Genomic DNA, 20,210 nt, shown 5'->3' with positions numbered 1-20,210 from the left:
TAAGGTGTTTTCCGACTGAATTGAAAAATTCGAAACTTTTTGTGTTTTTTTTATATTGGATGCTTTAGAATAATTCTACTCCTTCATAAATCGCACTTGTCGAAGCTCATTCTCCCAACCTCTATGTCTGATACAAAATACAAAGTTAAAAACATCAAAGATAGACAGAGTAAATCAAACCAAAATAGTAAAAAATACACAAGCTAATCTACCTACGTAGTAAGTAAATAGGACATAACCATATGGGATATACTCTGTTTTTTTTCTCAGGTAAGATTTCGACATGATGATGACAGAAAAAAAGCAGATGACTTCCATACCAATCCAAATTATTTATTTTACTAAAAAAAGTTTCTAATATTTTTTAAGTTAAATATGGATGGGTTTATAAATAAATACGTAATGCGTCGTCTTTTGTTGTTTTTAATCAGTTTGAATGGTTTATTTTAAAAATGACAAATCATATTTCAATATTATTGGTTTGATGCAACGATGAACGACAAACGGACGCCTATGCGTATGAACTCGACTTAAGATTTTTGAGAGTTGTCAAAGTCTTGCCAAATTACTCTAGGTAATAATTTTGTGTCAAATAGAAATGATAAATATTTTGCATTTTGCATTTTGGACTGGCGTTGTTAATTGTTTTTCGTGTTTTTTAAAATTAAGTGGAGGAAAACTCGAGGGAAAATTAAGTGTTGACCCAGACCATAGTTTACAGTTGATATTCGGTAACCAGAGACCGCCAGAAACACAGTTTGCCAGAGACTATGGCCAGAGAGTTGTATTAGCCACAAATTATGCGTTCCAATTGTACCAACTTATTTCTTTGTAAAATAAAATAAACTACTTTGAAATTAAAATGACAGACACATCTATCACTGTCAAGGATTTTGTCGTTGGACAGATTATATACTCGTTTTTTTTTCTCAGGTAAGAATTCGACAGATGATGACAGAAAAAAAGCAGATGACTTCCATACCAATCCATTTAATTCACTAAAACAAGTTTCTAATATTTTTTAAGTTAACTATGGTTTACTACTAACTATGGTTTATAAATATACGTCATGCGTCGTGTTTTGTTGTTTTTAATCAGTTTTATTGGTTTATTTAAAAAATGACAGATCATATTTCAATATTATTGAAATGATGCCTATTCAGCTTACAATGCCCAACAAGGCACTAACAAGTAGACCCACTACTACTTTGACTGTCTTTGCTTATCAGGACTGACGTGAATTTTGGCGAATGTACTACTATGAACTTTTTCGCCTGTCTCTGCCATGGTGAATTTCCACCATTCTTGAGATTCGTTGTCCCCCATCGTTCAATGGTCATTCTCATGACTGCTTTTGCAACGCCGCGCGCCGTAGAAGGGTTCTGGGTCTATGAATAGCACTGATGAGCCTTGCTTGGCTATTTCATCTGCCTTTCCGGTACCCTAGTGACCCTCGTGTCTGGGTACCAAGACTAACGTAACATTGATATGTTCACCCAAAGTATTCAGAGCATACACAAAATCGCACACTCGTCTAGAATTGACCTCCGTGGAACCAAGTGCCTTTAGCGCTGCTTGGCTGTCTGTAAGGATGACCACCGTATGATGTATTCTTTGCTGCCTTATTATTTCCTCTACACAATGATATCAAAACGGTAATTCTGCTAATTGAAGTTCGACAAGTGGTTGTATTTTTCACTTCAACCATACCAACTAGTCAGAGAGAACCACTACATGAAATAGTTTTAGTTTAAGGTAGTGATTTTACCTACACATTCGTTGCGATAATACAAAAGCATTGTTTGTGTACTATGTGCGCATATTTGAAATGAAACTTCTTAGTAACAGCTATTATTACTATTAGTAAACAATGTTTATAGTTCAGACCCAATATTATTACAAATTCTTACACAATTCGATTTGTGGTCTCTTGAGTTTCAGAAGAAATTTGACCATTGTTTTGGCCTTAAAATGCCTAGAAACATTATTTCACACTTTAATAGTGTCAGAATAGTAACACTGTCTCAAAAGGGCTACCGGCAAGTTGCAATAGCTGAAATTGTAGGAGTTAACCAAAGCGATGTTTCCCGAATATTAAAAAAAAATTAGGGAGACAAACGAGGTTACAGACCGGCCTGGAAGATTTATTACTACTATGCAAGACCGTGAATTATCCCTAATTGCATGACGCAATCCCCTGTCTCCTATTAAAAATGCGTTAGCTCGCCTTGAAGGAGTAAATGTTTCAAGAAAAACGATAACAAGAAGACTCCATGACAGAGGATGGCATTTAAGGAGGCCTCTACGTGTTCCGAAGCTTAATTAATAGCACAAAATTACGCGACTATAATAAGCTGAGGAGATGAGGGCAAATGGACCTAATTGGAATTTCTTCATGTTTAGTGATGAAACAAGAATAAACCGGTGTCAGACTCGCGACGAACTTTGGTCTGGAGAGCATCTGGAAGACGAGCACGTTTGAATGCAATTCAACCCCGTGTCCCGTTTCAAGGGGGCATTATGGTATGGGCAGGTATAATGCACGGAGCTCGAACTCCTCTTGTTTTTATTGATGACACAATGACAGGTGCCTCATATCTTAGAGACGTTTTAGAGCCTATTGTGCGTCCATTTCGAGGGGCAGTGGGGGATGAATTTGTTTACATGGACGATAATGCTCCTCCCCATCGCACTTTAGCGATTCGCGAATTTTGTGATGAAGAGGGTATAAGAAAACTGTGATGACCACCGATGTCTCCAGATATGAATGTGATCGAGCATGCTTGGGACATGCCAAAACGCCATATTGCCAAAAGGAATGATCCCGTACCTTAAATGAATTGAAAATTGCTGCGCGCGAAACATGGGAAGCCATTCCTCAACATCGTCTGGACAACTTAATTGAGAGCATGCCACGTCGTCTCATAACTTGCATTGAGGCTCGAGGAGGCAATACAGATTATTAGTTGTGAGAAATCATTAAAATTGTTTTGGATATTTTCTGTTTAAAATGAAATTTGTTTTTGTTGATTTTCACTCTATGAAATAAAATTATACAAACAGCCTAGTTGCACTTAGATTTTTAAGAAGGTAGAAGGATATATTCCACGAAAACTTAAAGGGGATTAACAAGCAGAATGAGTGGGAAGAAGCAGCACGTTGGGAACAAACAGCTCACAATAGAAAGGAATGGAGAAGAATTGTAAACTCAGTTAACAGCAACAACCAAAAAGTAGAGAGGCAACAAAGCAATAAGATTTTTGAATTTCTGGAGTGCGGTAGACAGATAACCTCACGTATCGGGTTTTTCAGTCACAGAAAATCCCATGAAAGAAAAAGCCTTGCGTGACCATCTTCTGATGCGTGTCAAATACTCGTCGGCGGGTAATGGCAGTATGTGTGTATAAAACTTTGAAGGATATGCTTGAAAAAGTTTAGTTTTAAATGTTGAAAAAGTATAAATTAAAAATTAATAAATAATTTGATTCGCTTTTACAAAATTTGTATTAAAATGACCGTCTGTCTATCTGAAGACGCCAATCGGATACCTCTATCCATGTGCCGAGTTTGGTTCCAATCGACTCATAATTAAGAGAAATCCTGATTATTTTGTCCATTTAGAGGCATCGGTTCGAAACGTCGAAGGAGTCATCCTGTAGCCCGTTCCCAATTATGCCGAAATCAACCCACATTTTTCTTCAATATCAAATTCTTAGTCTCACCCTGATGAAGATGTAAACGAAACGTCCTATCCAACTTTGCTGGGTTTGGTTGCAAAATTTGGTCATAATCGGACGACTTCAACTTTTGACGTTTCTTACGTCAAAACTAACTGTGACAGTGACACGCGTCGTACACGGTCACGTTGTTGACTTTTTCGCCATTGATGATGGGGTTTCATAGTGCATGAAACGTCGTCAAAATATCATAAAGAACTTCTTCGAGCCCCATCTTTTTTTTATAGATGGGAAACGCCTTAGGGCTAGAGTGTGGGAATCTCCCTCACGCGAGAGGGCCTACCCACTGAAAACCCATCGGTGCTCTAAGTACGCCAATCTCGGTACCGCCGAAGGCATTCATCAAGATTAGAGACTTGTCATTCTTCTATGTTGGTCTTGTCTGTACCCAGATTTTGTCTTTTTCGTCCTTCGCCTTTTTCTTCATAATGTTCCTTAACATGTCGCAAATTGCTTCGATATTTTCATTCGATGATGTTAGAAAGTTTCCGACGTTTACTCTAGTAATCTTCATACCACATACTGTTACTGCGTTTTCTCGTATATCTTCGTGCGCGTGAGACTCAAATAGTGTATGGTTAGCCGAGTTTGACGCCTCGCAATACCAGCAGGTGGGAGAGTCAGCTTTGCGGATCCTGTGCAAATACTCGCCAAATACTCCATGGCCACTCATGGCTTGCGTGATGTAGTAGTCCGTGTTTGCTTGGTCGCATTTTATCCAATCTTGGTATGAAAGTCTTTATCCATCCGTTATATGCTTCCCATCGTGTCTGTCATTGCTCTAGTACCATGTTTCTGGCCTCTTTCCGGAAGGAAGTTCCATTTTCATATATTTGGTTTCTTTCCTGGATCAGTATACTGATCGGAGGTATCTTAGCAAGACACAGTACCGCTATTGTTGGATATGTGCCGATGCAACCCTGAGTGCTTACTTCTTATTTATCTTACTAGCATGTTTTCGTAATGCTTGAAGCGCATGCATCTGTCCCAGATCGGCGATGCGTAAAGTATGGTCGAATGAACTACCGAAGTGGGAAGCCTTCTTTTTCCCGCGCGAGGTCCTCCGATATTGGGAGTTATTCTCCTCAGATGCTGGATGATGCCAGTCGTTTTATCTCTGATATCTGTGACGTGTGAGGTCATTCGCATGCCCGAGTCGAACCAAACCGTCTTTAACCTGTATTTAACCTTCTTTTGAGGTTTCATAACTAAATTATTCAGCTTTATGCTTAGATCCTTTGCCTTGCGTTGTCCAACGAGAATGACCAGCTCAGTTTTTTCTGGAGCCAGTTTGACACCCATGTTTTCCAACTTATTTTTAATCGCTAGCGCAGCCGTCTGAATCTTTTCTTCAAGGATCGTGTAGGTGGATGCAGTTATTAAGAGAGCGAGATCGTCCGCATAAGCTAAGATCGTGTTGCCTCTATCGGTTCTAAGTATCTGATCGTAAAATGTATTCCAGAGGGTGGGTCCGAGGATCGAACCTTGAAGGACTCCGCACGTCATTCTGTGTTTCCCGCCGTACTCTGTGATGACATATCTATGTGACAGGAACGACTGTACCATGCGTCCAAGGTATGGGCTAATTCCTTTATGCTCCAGTTGAGTTGCAATGCCCTGCCATGGAGCCGAGTTGAAAGCGTTCCTTATATCAAGGGTGAGAAATGCCAAAAATCCTCTGTGTCGGTAATTCTTGGTTTTAATTCGATCTACTTCGTTGACCACCATGTTTAATGCGTCAATGGTGGACTTCCCCTTCCTAAAGCCGAATTGATTAGGGTGAAGTTTGTTGCCTTCTTCTAGTTCTGATTACAGTCTATCTCTTAATAGGCATTCCAGTAACTTTCCGCTGGAGTTGAGTAAACATATTGGTCTATATTTTCTGGTATGGTCGTTCTCCCTCTTTTGTTTTTCGATCAGGATCAGCTTTGCAATTTTCCAAGGTTTTGGGAATTGGCCAAGCATAAGGCATTTATTCATGACTTCAGCCACGGCGGACGTATCGTGCATGGTAGCGATTTTAATAATTTCTATCGGGATGGTGTCCGGACCAGGTGCTTTCCGATTTTTAAGCTTGCAGGCGGCTGTAAGTACTTCTTCCTGGGAGAACAAAGGAAACACGTCTGTTCGTGGATTAACTGGCCAGTCAATATTCGGCATACTCGGGAATAGCGTCGCAATCTGTTCTTCTATGATCCTTATAGCGAGAGGTGCTTGATTGAGTTTTTGCAGAACCTTTTCATAGTTGGTTGGTATGCTTTGCCCCACACGTGTCTAGCTCATCTCGAGCCTCATCTACATTCCGAGTTTCAGCCCCAAGCTCACATAAGGCCCGAGTTACCAAGCTCCAAAGACCCATCTCAACTTTCTCATTGGCTTACTACTTTTTCGATCGCTACCGCTTTTCGTGATGTCTGTCGTGGTGCTAGCTCGTGTGTCACGGCCTTCAATTCTTACTCCCAGAGCGCGTTAAGAAGTTTTACTTCAAAAATATCCAAAAGTCGAGTTTTGGCGTATAAAAGGACGTTCCCTTGGTCAAAATGACATTCCTGTGTCCCTCGATGCCTCTTCTCATACCGTCACGACGTCGCACGACGGCGACGCCTCAATAAAGACAGCCGATTAATCATTTTTCCAAAGTCCGGACGAAGACGCGTCAATATGATGCTTCTGCATCTCGGGAAAAATGGCAAAAAGATCGCTATTTTATATTAAAAATCGTTTAGTACAAATTCGACGTTTGATAATCATCCTAGATTATTGAAAAACGCTTCAAATTTTTAAAATTTTATTTAATTTCTTTATTCAACGATTTTCAGATAAATTTGTTTTTTATATATTCTGACTTATTTGAACTAATGACATATTGCTCTAGTTGAAAAGGGATAATTTCTATGATAATTTAATTTGTTTACTATTTCCAATTTATTTAATACAAATTATCAAAATTTATGCACACCGGAATCAAAAGCTGATATTACTTTTCCATGTTTAATTATTGACCAGAGACATCAGCTGATGAATAGTGATCATTTCCTTAAAAAATATCCTATATAAAGGACTTTCTCAAGAAATCAGGTTTTTACCTTCTAGGACCTTCCAAAAGGTATGGACATTATTTATTGAACGGGTTTTTAAACTTTTTAAGTCACGTTTGTCAACCTTGGGCTGCACGAAAATCTCCATTTTAAGAATATTGTTTGAAATGACCGCGCTTTCTAAACTCCAACGTTAAATGTTTTCGTTTCGACATTATTTTTGTATTTCTAATGAAGTACTAATTTACGAAATTGATGATCATCAGGCTTATACAGGGTGGTCCGAATTGTATTCTGGAAGCTTCGGCAGCATATTCTGCTGATAAAAATAAGTAAAACAGTTCTTATAAACTTATGTTCTCAAATAATTCGTTTCAAAGATAACTGTGTAGACATTTTTGTTTCGATTTTTTCCAAATAATTTCTAAACTAACGTATATATTTGGATGAAAATTGGTGTCTGAGTGCTTTTTACATGAGAAATTTGATTTCGATGTCAATATGACTCCTACATGTTTTTAATGTTTTGAAGCGTTATAACTTTTAATCGGTGCTTGTATTGAACTACTGAGTGAAAAAATATACATTTACACCATTTTTTACGTAAAAAATATCTCTTGGTAAAAATCGCTACGAGCAACCTTGTTCCTTTTTTTTGTTTTTTTTTCTTCAGTTTTGCGTTTTTTTTCATTTTCACATCACGATAAGAACCAAAGTTGAGAACAGATTATAAGTTATTTTAAAATAAAGACATTGAAAGCACTCAGATTCGTATTAAAATATAAAAAAAATTATTAACCCCCCAAAAAAAAACGCTGAAACCATTGCAATCAAGCCTAAGTCTCTTTCCAATCCATCTCACCAGTCAATCTCTTTCGTGTAACTTTGTTGTTATAAATAATCAGATCTCGTAGGCAAAATAGCAGCTGTGGGTAGGAGCCGTTCCTCCGGCGACCGTCTTTTACCAGAGGGGGCGAAAAAAACGCGCTAAATTTAGGTTTAGCATTGGTAACGTTGCTTTAAATGTCCAAAACATATAACCCAACATTTTCAGATTGTTTAGAAATTTATTTTAGCAAATTTTCTATTTATACATAGAATTGGTTAAAAATGTTACAGAAAATAGCAAAAACCTGATTTCTCCAAAAAAATCCTTTATGAAATGAATACAGAACAACAAACAAAAAATATAGTATACCAAATACCATGTGAATGCGATAAATTTTACATTGGTGAAACACCTAGACCCTTAAATGTTAGAATTAAAGAACATAAATATTATTTAAGAAAGGGGGATTTTCACAAATCTAAGATTTGTCAGCTTTCATGGGACACAGTGCACAGAATAAATTTTAACAACGCCAAAATTATATATAGGGAAAACAATATAACATACGAACATCTTTCAAAACAGAAAATACACTTAGATCCATTTTATCACATACTAAACCAATGAATACAGAACAACAAACAAAAAATATAGTATACCAAATACCATGTGAATGCGATAAATTTTACATTGGTGCAACCTCTAATAAAAATAAATGTACCTATTGCTCATGCATCTGTATATGTTAGTAATGTATGGCAATCGCTTCTTTGATTTTAAAGAACATAACATAAATAAACATAACATTCGTAAAATTTAAAAATAATCATACAGAAAGTTTTGGGGCTTTTTGGTTTTACCTTATTAAGTAATTGTTATCAGGTAGTAATTGTTAATTTTGAAGTTTAACTTGATATAATGTCATTTTAACCGAACGTCAACGGTTTCCTGTAGACGTATCTGTTTTAAAAAAGTAAAGTGTTCTCGAATAGTTGAATTTAAATATTTTAAATAGTTTTTTTCTTTATTCTTTGTATTTTTTTTGCTTCCGACGACGGAAAGAGATAAACTTTCCGAAACGTTAAGAATTTTTTTCTTTGTTAGTCAAATTTGTATAACTGTAAACATAACTTCTGACAAGCAGTGTCTGTTTAGGTTTAACGCAGAAGTGTTTACAAAAAATAACTATTTTATTTTGTAGATTTTCTTGCAGTGCAGTGGCGAAATACCCATGAAGGATTTTTTTGGAGAGATGAATCCGCCACATAGGTATAGGCATTTTTTAAAAACCTGATTGTTTATTGAATACCTAACAAAAAAAAATGTTCGAGAAAACCTTAAAAATATAATAAATTAAGATAAATTCAATGTTGAAATAATTTTCCGTTTTTTTCTGAAAGACGGTAAGAAATCGTCAAAGAAAGTTCAGATTCGTAATCTGCGACCTCAAAATATTTTTGTGCAAATCGGACGATTTCTCATAACAATATAAACCAAAGACAATAACATTATCCAAAATTTGCACATAAAGCAGGTGTACGGCTGTTAAAGGCTTTTCGAAATTTATAATAATTTTAAAAACCTAGTCTATTAAATGTAGATTTTAATAAGTTTTATCTTATTTTCTGTTAATAGGCTAACTTAATAAGAATTGCCATTTTCTGACACAGTTTCCAGCGTTCAATCGAACGACAGTCGCTACGCAAAATACGCGTTTGATAAAAAGTAATCCTGCCATCATCCCCTTTCGGAGCGTATCCTGCAATTTGCCCACAAAGGATTCCATCCATAAAGGAGGACTAAAAGGAAGGCGAACGATAATTCCTCTTTTTTTCTCGCTCAATTTCTCTTTATTTCTGCTGGCACGCTCTGGATGGCTTTCGTAATTATGCGCGCAAAACGGCGCCGAACATTAAGTGAACACTTCTGCTGAAAATTCTTATATTGTACCTAGAGTACAAACTATAAATACACGGGAAAAACGGGACATAGGAAATCCCATGTAAGTTTGAAAAGGCCAAATGATGGCCATGCTTTTATGCAAAAGTTATATTAGACTTTTTAGAAAAGGCGTTAAAGTTAGTTAAAGTTAATTTCGCCTAGAATTAAACCTATCTTCAAATTTGTAATAGGGCCTAGAGAAAGCTACAATTAAAATACCAGTAAAATATGATTTTATCATTGTTCAATTTGTTGCTAGTACATGATATGATATTAGTCTATGTCACATATTGTTCAGAAAAAATTGAAGGTACTAAATAGTGTAATTTTGAATAAAATAATTATGATTTTCACCATTCCAATCCATTTTTATCAAATCTAATACAAATTTTGCATAAAATCATTTATGGAGAAAATATTTGACCTTTTCAAAATTAACATGGTATCTTTTATGTCCTGTGTTCCGATACACCACACGGTATACAATTTAAGTATGGTGTATCTTACGCGCGTGTTTTGATTACTCTTACTTCACTTTTATGCGTGTGCTTCTACTCTATCTATTCAGAGTGTCATTTTCTATCGAATAAAGTAGAAATATATAATACATTTCAAAATTAATCATGTTTTTTCCGGTGAAACAAGAAGTGACCAAAAACATTTATTGAATACGTCAATCAATCCTAATTTATGTCATTATACTAACATACCAAATCTCGGTTTTTTGTCTAATTATCAACTATGTACTTACTTATTTATGATTAAACTATTTTTTATTTGGTTTATGAATTTGTTATTCCTAAGACGTCAAAATATCTTTAATAAAAAAATTTAGTATCAAGGCGACAATGATGATCGACTGTAAATATGAAAATGCACTATCTAATAAAACACAAACTATAAACACAAATCACCGAACTTTTCGACATATCGGGTATATCTGAATTAATAATTATTTAAATAATGATATAAATAAATCATTTTTTCCACTAGGCCAAAACTAGACCATAAACGGTAGGCAATATAGAGGCTGTCATGTCATCTTCATATACCTATAAATTAGAAACCTGTATTCTAATACAGGTTTTTGCGCCTATTTTGTAGGTCTATAATATTACTATTGAGTGTCTAGGGCCTGGGAAGTACTTCAAAATTGCCAAAATTTTGGCAATAGATTTGATCGGAAGTTTAACACGTAAGTAAAGAATATATGGGTTAGAAAATGCATTACCACTTTGATCTACTTATAGTGCATTTAATAATTTAATACCTAAGCTGTAGTTGAAAATCCTAGAGATTACAAAAAAATAAGGTTGCATATAAATCAATTTATTTTTTTTTTGGAAAAAGTTGCACCGAAAATTAAAAAACAAAACACATTAATGTGTATCGCTATTTCTTCTTCGACTTAAATTAGACGTTACTCTTCTTTTCCCAATTTTTCGATTCTGTGTTACATACCGATTTCATATTTTTCATAAATATTAATAAACATCACAGAATTTTCTTCTGAACACCTACTTGCGACCATTTAAAAAACATCACTTGAACGCCAAAAGTTAAACAGTTGTCAACTGAGATACGATCAACTCATTTGAACAATTCATATGATATGTCCAGTTTAGTATTACCCTTGTTTATATATTAATAGTTAGTCAATGTGCCTGTATAAGTCGATGCTGCCAACTGGTGGCAGAAATTAAAACGTAAAAAGGGGCGGAGACTATTGAATTTGGCAAAGAAGTAGGGACTAGGAATTCTTCGAATTTAATTCTCGGTAAAGAATAAAAATATCTTATCTGATTCGATCTAAATCTAAAAATATATCAAATTTATTTAGATATATTATTTTTGACATGACGCATCGCAATCAAAACACTAAATCACCACAATACACCAAAACACTTTTTGACTTTTGAAACTGAGTTTATAATCATCTGCTGATGATGCTAACATGGTTAGCGAAACGCGCGTCCAGTGTAAAAGTAAAAGTGTTTTGGTGTATTGTGGTGATTTAGTGTTTTTATTTTGCTGTGTAACACCAAAGGTTCCAACCCTCAACTGTAATCATGGATTTATATTTATTTTGATTTTCATGGCCACTTGTTGGATACTAAAGTATTATATTAGGTATATAAATATTCTATTTTTAGATGGATAATTAAAGAATATAATATGAAACTACACCTACCTACGTCTGTAACTTTCTAAAAAGTGTGGCGGATTTAACATAATGTTTTTAACATTGAAAATGTTTCTGTTATCCTATATAAGGGAGCCCAACTCGAATTAAAATGCTACATTTGCCACACCATGACGTCATATATACAAGGGTATAGAAATCTGGCGCAGCGGCGGCAGTCGGCCAGCGCGCGCAAAACCATTACATCGCTAATTGTTTATTGATATATCTTTATTAGTTTAAAAGCAAAAAATATGGGGTTTGCTTTGATACCTTGTCAAGACATAAGCGAAACTTTTAAATTGTTTCTTTTTTTCATTTAGGTCTTCGTTTTACGTTAAATGAAAGTTATATTAAAAAAAGTCTATTTTTAAACCAAATTTTCGCATGATTGAAATGAGTTATTCATGTTTAAAGTTTTTTTGGTCATAAACGCTAATGGAAATGTTTTTTTGTAAATAATTATAAAAAATTACTCCCTACGAAGACTTTATTGTGTACTGGATCAAAACATAAGTATTTGTTTTCTCTATACGGTGGTATTAATATATCGATTTTTGATGATTGCCCTTTTACCCGGTCTAATTTTGTACTACTTTCGGAATAAGGGTCCCCATATCATGTACTGTACTTCCATCCCTGAAAAATTCAGCTTGTGACACCGAAGTGAGACGTAAAGTCAAAATTAGCTTTAATGTACCTACATCATAGGTAGGTGTAGGTACTCTAGGTATATTCTACCTAGACAGTAGCTGACAGTAGTAATTAATTTGTTATCCAATAAGTAGTTGTCATTATATAAGTTTAATCATCTTATACCTCCTACAACGGTAGGTTTTGGATTTTTTCCTGATTGGTTTTTCATGATTGGTTTGGATTAATTTATTATACACCCCTTAACCCAAACACTCCAAGGAGGATATTTCGTGACCCTTTATTTAAAGTGGACAAGCTTTATTAGTCAATGTTTTAATTACCCAGCGTCTTTAATAAAAATCTAATGTAATTTTTCATAGAAATGATCTGACATAAAAGCAAATTTTATCTAAAAACTTTTTGATTATCTACAAGGAGTAAACCGCTGACAAATGTCTGTATACTAAGCCAAAGTAATGCCAAAATACATATTAAATACTAAAATTTCTCATATAATGCCTCACTAATGCCAAGCTTGATTCCAATATAATTACCTAATACTAATGAATAATATAAAATACATTTAACGAATTCAACCGTATCAATAGTGGTAGGTACGCACAGATTTTTTCCTAGGTAACTTAAAAGTCGTTAAATTATATTTAAAGAAGAATAATTCCAACTAATTGCATTATAAGGCCAATAATGCATATTACCATTAAAATTTTAGCGTTTTTATCTAGGTAACATATTTTTAAAATTAACCTTTGTAGTAATAGTGGTAGGTACGCGCACAGATTTTTCGTTAGGTAACTTATTAAGTCGTTAAACAGGCCTATATAAATAACATAGGTGACTAATATTTATAATTTCATTCGAGTTTTAATCTCAAATAATGAATGTTTTTACTGGTGTATTTGAAGTGTTCATTATTAAAAGTAGATATTCTTCTGCTATGCAGTAATAAGTAATGTTTCCGGCGAGACTGCGTATATGTCACCAGATTCTGTTAGTATAAAGACTTTGTGAAAGTAGTTTTTTCTATATTTTTCTTTCAAAATAAGACTAATTTCTTCTTATTCTTTTAAATATTACAGTGTTTCTTTTTCCTAAAATGTTATACTTAATTTTCGCTTAAAATTAAAAAATCACCAAATGGAGGAAAATATACTTTATTGAATAAAGTTTATAAAAATCATTTTACCATAACAAAAAAGTAAAAACATGTCATGGCGGAAGATACTCAGGTGGCATTTCACATATTTATCTATTAAAATCGAGATTAAGATAATAAACTTGCGTAATATGTTATAAATGAGATAAAAAGTTTCAGAATCGATTAATACGCAATACGCTACGCAGTCAACTTGCTCCTCTGCGCGGATGAGCGTCTTCAGACTCCTCCATCAGCCAGGGTCACGACGCGACGCCGCACGCCTCCGAAGAGGAATCGGCCTACGTTTGGCTAAACAGGCTGGACACTGTGGACTACGATATTGGCGAGTCTGAATATTTATAAAAATTTGCAAAGTAAAATATGTTGGAAAAATAATTAATCCATACATATATAAAACCTCAAAGGTTTTTTTTGTTGCATCCATCCCGCCGAAACCGCTTCACCAATCTTGATGATTCTTTTTTTGAATGAAATGTATATATGTGTAGATTTGTTATGAAGTATTTTTATAGTGCTTAATGGCTATTTCTTTGTGTAAAACGACTAAATACTAAAACATACCTGAAAACACCTACACACAATACCTCCAGAAATAAATTATTTGTCATTGTCAGTGGTGTGTCAGTTAGATTATATTTTAAGTTTTTAGATATTTTAGGAGTGAGTTCATACCGCCAGGTTTAGATACATAAATATTAGCACAAAGGTTCGTTTAAACGCCATTAGTGAATTAGCTACACAAAGCGATTTTAGGAAATTCATCCTCTTAGAGAGTAAAATTATGTCGGAACAGTTTGCTGTATGAAAATTCCTTACTATTTGGTCTAGAAAAATGAAATCCTACAAAAATAATTAGAAGAAATTTTTGAAATTCATCAACCAAATGGGTAAAGTTAGTAAAAATTTATATAAAACTTGGTGACCTCTGGATTATACACATAAAAATTGGCACAAAGATAAAGCAAATTTATGAAATTTATACACTTAGGGAGTAGAAAAGGGAATGGAAGTTTGCTGTACGAAAATGCAATACTATAACATTATAAACCAGACAGTATAAAATTTTATACCAGGGTTTATTTAGTGACATCATAACGAAATATATCTTCCTCAATTATCATTCAAAGAATAAAAAATAAACTATAAAGAGAGTATTAGTGCTCTTAATAAATAAAAAGGAGATGAAAAATAAAAAACATCTATGCTCACTAGCTCTCTATAAAGAAGTAAACAATCATTTAAATCAATGCATGAACGATTCGAGGTGTAACGCGAACGTAGTCGCAGGAAAAAGCCAGTAATTTATCAAATTATTTTATTTAACTGATTAATTTTCATTGAAAAGGAATTTTTGTAATTCGCCACTATATTAGTTAAAAACTATGAAACTCATATCAAATTTAAGTTTTGAGATTTTGACTTATACTTTTTACAAAATCTGAACATATTTTAAAAGAAAAAAAAAAGTTTTTCATAATATTTGTGTAGATTGACTACAAGTTGTATAACATAAATTTCTACGACCGGTCTACCTAGTGGTCTGCAGCATCGCCTTGTGGTGCAAACGTGGGCCTGTTAATCTGTGACGTGACGCACAACAGCCAGGAAAAACAGAAGTGTGGCTAAGAATTTAGTAATTAAAAAAAAATGTCTTTTAGATACAGTAGTAGGTATTAAAAAGTTTTGTGTTTAAATGGGGTTTGCCTTTAACAGTTAAAAAATTATATCGTAAGGTGTAACTTTCCGTAAGAATTCTTTATCTGTCATCAATCATGATCTGTCATCATGTTAACCTGATGTTTTGTATGTTATTTTGTTTTTTTGCTTGTTTGTTTTACGGATAGGTGCGATCGCATAATTATTATTGATAATGTTTTATTTAATGTTAACATTACTACTTTTCAGTGAATCTTTAAATCTGTTGTTTTTTGTTAAGTTCGTTATTTAAACATATGTATGTAATACGCTCATATTAACACTAATCATAATTTTACGTTTTTATTCATCATTTTCAATGCCCCCCGGTTGCATCTTTGTAAAGGACTGTGAATTTTTTTTAAATGTAACATCCTATTTTATTTTAGATTCTGCGTAAAATTCTATTACTTTTTTTACGTATATTTCTTGTATAATGGTGTAACCTAAAACTAGTTTTATAATATTTCAATTTGTTGATGAAGAAAATGTTGGTGATATTTATATGTAGATATTTATGTAGAGCTACAGGGTGTTCAATATATATTTTTGAAATTCGACTACGTATTTAAAATAGAAAAATATCTGCAGATTCTTTCAATGACGCAGCCTATACTGAGTGTTTTTTCAAAAGCGGTTCACCTCTATAACTTTTTTATTTTTTCAGATAAAAAAATTAAATTCGGGGTTTACCAAATTCGGAATGTTAGTAGGTATATAACATAAATCGAGATTGATTCGTATTCCGTTAGTTTCGGTCACTTCCTGTTTCACCGGAAATGTATACGAGTACAACATTTGATTTTTAAATGGTACCCTCAGTATTTTTTATACTTTATTTGATAGAAAATGACATTCTGAATAGAATGACATATATCATATGTCAACTTTTGACATTTTCAATTAAAAAAAATAGCATTTTAAAATTCAATCTAGTGTCATGGCTGTGTTAAAACCATTAATTTTTAATCAAGGAGCTTCGGAAAAATTGATTTGATCGTCTAATATTTTTTGTGTCTTTTCCTTTTTGGTACCTGGTAAATAGGTAATTTGGTACCACACACTTCGTATATCGAGTCAAACTGTCGTTACCTTTACGACCGGTTACATGTTGTTTTTTATCATGGCACTCTAGATTGTAATTTAAAATACAATTTTTTAAGTAAATATGTCAAAAGTTGACATTAAATTATTCTATTCACAATGCCATATTCTGTCAAATAAAGTAAAAAAATACCGACGGTACCATTTAAAAACCAAGTTGTAGTCATTTCCGGTGAAACAAGAAATAACCGAAACTAATTGAATACGTCAATCAAGCCACTTTTGAAAAACACCCGGTATATTATAATTTTTTCTGATAGATTTTACAAAATTCTTCAATTTCTATTAATAATGTCATATAACTATATAAATTACTTTAATGCTTAATAATAAATAATTTTTGTTTTGTCATGGCAAAACTTGTTATACCTAGTGTAAATGAAGTAAAAGAAGGATAAAAGTTGAAAAATTCAGAACAGATTGCAAGCTGTATAGAGTATAGATGTACTTAATATACTTTCTTAACAAATGTTGAAAGGTTTTGTAAAAGCACTAGAAAAAATAATAATATATAGGATCAGCCAAAAAAATCTGTTTGAACACAGTGTAGCATCTAACTCCAAGTATTTTTACATATATCTTTTTCTTCACCTCTGTAAAACACTCCTACCAAATTTGTGTAGCCCAACTTCGGAAACAACTGACAATTATGTAACATAGGAATAATTTTTTTTGCAAATACTAACGTTATTTATAAAAAAAAGTTATAGAATTTTAGGCAGAATCGAAAATAAAATAAAGGTTATAAATAAGAGTTTTGCATTAAAAAACATGTTACATTATATCCGCCACATTTTTTGAAAGCACCCATTATACTCAAAAATAATATTTGAACTGTGTCTCTTAAGATTCTCTATACCCTTTTTTGTGAATTCCCAAAACAAACGAGATAATTAACTTTATTTATTTCCTGATATCTCATTTTATAATATTTCGAAAGAATCAATCAGGTATCTTATTTTTAAATTATTAGAAATAAATCGGATTTAAAGGATAAGAGATATGTAAGTGTATACCATACGATAAAAAAACGGCGTCAGAGGTGGCTTGGAAATGAATATCGATGTCATATATTTGTACATAAACAAATAGACGCCGTTTTTTTTCGCTCATACCATATAAGAAAACAAATTTAATAAAACAAACGCATTTATTAATATATGTATATAGATTTACATGGTATGAAAAATTCGCATTATAATCTCTGAAGGTCCTACCATGGTCCCAACAATGGTTGGTTAAAGTGGCGAGTACGACCACTTATCAGTCACACCTATAATAATTTAATAAAATATACATATAATAAACAAACTTATTTCTTTTAGATTTTTTAAAAGCGAGTTATATGTGTTAAGTGGTTTTTGATTATTTTAGACTAAATTTTTTAGACATATGATTATTTTAAACCAAATTGTCTGCCCACTCAAACGTCTTTCAAAATTATAATGTAGGAAATTCTTAATATGTTTTAATTGGGAATACTTTTAGAAAGTTTCATTTTCACCAAACAAAACTACGTATGTAATCAACTATAATGCATGATATATACTGGTGGCGTCAAAACTAGATGTTGGGTTTTTCTCGATTATTTCAAAGAGAACTCCACATTTTATGACATAAACGTAGTTTTCTCCAACTTTGTTTTGAAAAATAATTTTTAAATCCAATAATCGATATTTATACAGTAATGTCCTCTCTTTGGAATACATAATTATTTTCAGCTGCAGCGATAAAATAAATAATATTTAATGATAATGCTAAGTAAAAAATAATTAGGAAATTATTTTAGGCATCTAATTCTTAATTTTTGTCGCTGATAAAGTAATAATAGATACATCACTTTTAACGACAAACCTACTTAATAAAAATTGCGAAAAACAAATCATGTTTATTCTCAAAGAGACAATTATTGAGAACAATTCAATAACTATTAATTTGGGATATAGATCTTAACAAAACAAAAGTTGGATAAAAGATTTGTTGATTTATGATATAAAATAAAGTGTTCCATTTGAAATAGCAAAGAAAAATATAAAATCTAGTTTTGACTCATCCTGTATATAATATACAAAAAAAAATAATATAAAGAAAATTTAATCATATAAATAATTTAGGAATTTAGCATATTTTTTATATAATTATATGAAGAGAACATTACCTCTTAAACTAGTTCCAGTAAAACTTCCATATATTACTTATTTTTAACTTAGAAAGGGCTTTAAATATATATTTTATTATATAAAACAAAAAATTTATTATTTAATCCAAAAATGGTCAAAATGAACTCTATAATGATTACGACATTATAGTAGGGTTCTCAACTGTCCTGGTTTGACCGGGATTAACCTAGGACCAGAAAGAGTCCCAAGAAAATTTTTAGTCTTTGGCTGGGACTTTCAAAAATCACATTTTACATATAATATATTTTGAATTTCTAATATTTAATGTTTTGTTTCAATTATTTAAAAAACTTAAAAATAATTGTCCCGAATCGCCGATGCTCAAGTTGGGAACCCTACATTATAGTATTTTCTGGAATGACAATTTTTTTGACAAATTCACCAAGAAAAATAAAAATATAGCCTTTCTTTTTGACAAACTATACAACTCTAAAGTAAATATGTATTTAAATCTATGAATCATCCTGTATATCTATAAAAAATACCTCCTTGTTAAATTTACGCTACTTTTTTGCATGCAAGCATACCTATTTTTTACAAAAAAATATGATTTGAGTGAAAATATAAAATAGGAAATCTGATATGAAGTTTTATCTAAAACACAGGGTTGACTGTAGATAAACAATATTTTACGTTATTAATTAAGAAAAATTATAAAATACACACAATATATCTGACAGTTCCAAAAAGCAAAGTAAGAAATGAAACATAATTTATAGCATAAAAAATCAGCATTTTTTAAATTTTTAAGTCAACTGGCCATTATCGTTTAATCTATCTATCAATCTATCAAATTTAATGTTTATTATTAAACTTATCTCAGACTCTATGAGGTAAAACTCTAAGATAAAAAACTCTAAAACCAAGAGTGATTCAAAACAAATTTATATGAATTTAGGAAATAAATATGAACAGTATTTACTCACCTGTAATACAGATGCTTTTTGTTTAATTAAATATGTTTCAAAATATTATCCAACAGGTACAAAATACACATTACACATCACGTAAACACAACACATAAAACTCATAAAATAATAGTTTGTAATCCAAATATTCAAAAATACTGTTTCGTTTCTTCGCGAGGGACGAAAAAATTGATTTTTTAATTATTTAGATATGCATTAAGGTATATTTCAACTCAAAAGATTATAAATAATTATTTTTTAAGACATAACCTAAACGAAACGAAATCAGAAGTCGAGAAAGATAAACAAAACTGCCGAATTTAGAAACGAATATGACTTTTTTTTCTTTTTTTCTTGTCACAGTTGGAAACAAACAAGGATAAAGCTATTTTCGTAAAACATGCGTGAAACGTGCTAATAAGTAGCCCAATAGATGTGACCTCGCGCCCTTCCATTTTTGAACGATGGGCGGGTTTAACGGATTCCCCTCAAAGAAAATCGTAGGGGAATACAAAAATGCAAAACGGGCAAGGCGCCATCTAGAAGACAGTATTTTACTAAGCGCTCATTGTATATCTATTTATACATAATCAAGGGTATTACATTCATACGAAATAAATTCAAGTAATCAGTTGACTTGACTGTGGACCAAACCAAACCTGCCTTTACGGTTTCCGAGATCCCAATAGCCACCATCAAATTTGAGACACCCTGTATTTTATTGCTATATGAAACGAAGTAATATTGTGAAAATCCACTTTTTCAAAAATAACAAAAAAATCA

General features: G+C 32.6%; 1 protein-coding gene across 1 annotated transcript in view; it reads right to left on the bottom strand.

Annotated features, from left to right (window-relative positions):
* The window catches only part of LOC115889159 (heterogeneous nuclear ribonucleoprotein C-like 1), an 827,286-nt gene that overhangs the window by 119,390 nt on the left and 687,686 nt on the right, over window positions 1-20,210 (bottom strand). The window lies entirely within an intron of this gene.

The sequence above is a fragment of the Sitophilus oryzae genome, unplaced genomic scaffold (genome assembly GCF_002938485.1).
Source record: "Sitophilus oryzae breed Bouriz unplaced genomic scaffold, Soryzae_2.0 scaffold_811_pilon_pilon, whole genome shotgun sequence".
In the NCBI taxonomy this organism is placed as follows: Eukaryota; Metazoa; Arthropoda; class Insecta; order Coleoptera; family Curculionidae; genus Sitophilus; species Sitophilus oryzae.
The sequence above is the reverse complement of the archived record's forward strand: the minus strand, read 5'-3'. Positions and strand labels throughout refer to the sequence as shown.